Raw genomic sequence first — 3589 nt, 5'->3', positions numbered from 1 at the left:
AAGCACATTGTTCTTTCCTTTCTCTGATGTGGAGGACAAGTTATGCTCTTAAACACTGAAAGCAGACAGTGACAGGCTCCTGTTACTGGTGTGTACACACACTGAGAGCCATTACAATCATTAAAGATTGTGTATTGACCCGGGCAGACCCTGGTCTCTGTGGACCGGGATGTGAAGTGGACCGGAAGGGAATGGGATTACAGTACTGTGTGCTCCTGTCAGCATAGTAGCATAACCAGGAAGAAATTATGTATTACACACAATGCTTGTGCCAAAAGTCATGTACAAGATGCAATATTTTAGAGTTACCTTACTGTACTGTTAATTGTTACCCATATTGCATGTCGATGTAATTAGTCGATGTAATTAGTCCTACAATATAGCAGTTACAATGTAAAAAATAAGAGGTTCAGCGTATTTAGGCATACTTATGTACTGTAATCAGACTACAATATCGACATCAACAATGTTAACTACTGTATCATATAGTTTACAAATTCTTTTAATATGCAATATAAATGGAGTTCAATCAGGCTTTTCTCTTCATAATGTATCTGCCACTGACAGCTCATCGGTTGATTGCATCCTGAAGTTGAAATTGAAAACACAAAGTGCTTCCTTTCTTCTTCTTGTCTTTTCCCTTCTGTCTTTCTTTATCTTTTTCTATCTCCCTACTCATTCTCCACCCATTACTGACAGTAGAAACGTGTAGAAAGCTACCGCTCCGGAGTAAATAACCATGGTACTATTTACCATGTAAGTTATTTAGCAGTGTTGTTTTCAGCTGAATCTAAGGCTTTGAACGCTTGCTGTTGTTCACTTACTTGTAGTGACGAAGCACAGCAGTCACATGTAATAATGGGCTTATGTTCTACATTTATCTTCATTGCCCTGGTTTTCATTTGCAGGACTCTTATCATCATTGGCTAATAATTCTTATATTTCGTTTTTTTGTTTACATAATGAATTATATTACATTAAATTATATTAAAGATTTAAATTGTCAATAAAATTGCCTTTAAATATGCTTTTGTAATTGGCATTGTTTTTAATTATGCAAATGGCACACCATACCATTTTAAATGACTTTATATTTCCACTACACTTTACTGAAGAAAAAAGGAAGAAATATAATGAAAAATATAGATATACAAAAAGCCTTTTCTTACTTTAATTCTCTCAGTTTTCTCCCCTCAGTTGAATTTGTACATACCTACGTACATGACCCCTTCTTTGGTTTTGGCAGCTGCCTCCTCCACCCCTGCCTTGGTTTTTTCGGCGGCGGCCACCACTCCCTCCTTAGCCATGGAGAATCCCTTCTTCAGCGCATCCATACTGGAGCTCGGATCTGGGCTTTATGTCCTTTAACTGGAAGTGGCTCTTGTTTTATAACTGGTGAATGGAGCTGTGTGTGCTCTGACTGCCAGTGTGGTAAGTGTGTTTGCCAGAGTGTGTGTGCAGCTCCTTTGAGAGTGGGATGGGCATTCAGTGCTCAGACAGATTGGGACACCCTTATCAAGAAGAGTAGCCAAGCGGATGGGGAGAAGAAGGCACGAGGGGGGGTTATAATAACAAGTGGGTGAGAGGAATGACAAGAAATGGATTCCACAAGAAGAAAGCTTTTTCGGTTTGGCCTGTTTTCTCTAGCCACCCATAATAAATGAGATTCACATACTGGAAGATTAAATTGTTAATGCTCAAATCCAGCATCAGCGCACAGCTTCATAAAACTATTAAACAACCTCTTCCCTTAATCCTGCCACAGCATATGCATGCAAGCCACAACACACACTTACACGCCAGCCAAAACTACTGTCATACACTGTCTACATCCAAACTATAGAGTCCTAGCAGTGTTATTTTAGTAATTATACTATTATGTATCAATATTTTGAATTAGCTTTTATTTGTATATTTTTAATTTTATTCATTTTTGGTTTTTATATAATTCTATACAACTTTATATTTATTTCAGTTTTACTTTTAGTAAGTTTAATAATTCAACTATTTAATATCAAAATGTGCAAGCTGCACTGCACTGACTTCCTCATGAGTGGCAACACTCCTCATGCTCACAGAGCCTGTCATATTCATCAAATAATAATTTCAGTCTGACATGAGTGTATAAATATATGTTTGCTGTAATCTAATATGGATCCTCTTTGTGTGGACCATCTCTGTGAAGCTGATGTGCAGCCTCTGTAGGATATGCAACAGTGAAATTAAAAAAAGAACCACATAATTAGATTGTTATGATGCATGCAGTACATGAAAGATAAACCTTAATGAATAATCCTTCTCTTTCTATGTTATACAAGCAGTTCCATAAATAGCAAAAATGGTATCTTGAAGTACAGAAGGAAATTTGGTTTTTCATCATAGATGTATTTCTTGTTGGCTAATCCAACATGAACAAGGCAAATGTCCTTTATATTTTTTATTAAGTTAAATCCCTCAGTGAGCTTGTGCAGTCTGAGCCACTGCACCACTCTGAACTGAATAAAAAGGATTCAAGCATGCTAGTCCGATACATTATGATGTTAAAAAGCCATGGAATCACTCGATGAAAGCAGTTTCTGCAGTTTTCTTACGTGAAAAAGAGAGATTTGATGCAAAAAGTTCATGAAAGTACAAATGCAATAGTTTTGTCATCATTCATTCTGGCATAAATGCAGTAACCTATTCTTTCAGCTGTGCCTGAAAGATACAAAACTGCTCCTGATATGTTGCAGACGGATCTCTCAGAGCAGAAATAGTGTCTGGTCACTGGTAGTCATGTGACCTTGTTATCCACCTCCATGATGATGCTCTGCACAGGCAAACTAGATGACCACCTCTGTATGTCTAAATATAACTCCTTGCATTTCCCAGGACAGTGAGAGAATGTAATCTAATACCAGCTGCTCAGAACTCAGCACAATCGGGTCGATATGTATCCATCACGTGGCAAAAATCAAGACCCTAGGAGAACAGCATGATCAGTACTGAACGGATCAGCAACATGATGACAGAATAGTGGGAAATATCTCATCCAAACTCTCTCAAATCACCTTTGAAGCGATATCTGGAGCATATACGTCAAACTTTGCAAAACAAAATTCTCTCTAAGTTGAGCTCAGCACTAATTTAATAGAATACATCAGTGGACAGAAAGGCCTTTTTATGCTGAAAAGCTGGAGTGTAATGCTGATCTATGTTGAGTACATGAAAAATGAACAAATGTTGAATGTACTTGTTTACGTCATAGGAGCAAACATAAGTCTGCATCTTTCAGCATTTACCATCAGTGCTACAATATGAAACCATTTCAGTGGTTGATTTCTTTCATTATGCAGGTCAGTTGTTTTATTTATTCTTCTTCTGTCACATGTTTTCTATGTTGACAGTCATACTTATGCTTGTTAATTGTCAGACATTAAGTCTCTTTTTCTCTCTCTCTATCTTTTGTTCAGTCTTCTGCCATTGTGGTGGACCAAACGGATCATCTGATCAAGCAGCTTTGAGAATGGGATTCAGGGAAAAATCCCGTCTGTGATCATACCACATCCCTGCTGTCACTGAGGAGAAAGGGTGAGGCTTGCGCCAAAAG

This window comes from Sinocyclocheilus grahami, unplaced genomic scaffold, assembly GCF_001515645.1.
Source record: "Sinocyclocheilus grahami isolate Dianchi unplaced genomic scaffold, SAMN03320097.WGS_v1.1 scaffold855.1, whole genome shotgun sequence".
Lineage (NCBI taxonomy): Eukaryota > Metazoa > Chordata > Actinopteri > Cypriniformes > Cyprinidae > Sinocyclocheilus > Sinocyclocheilus grahami.
Note: the sequence above shows the minus strand (reverse complement) of the source record.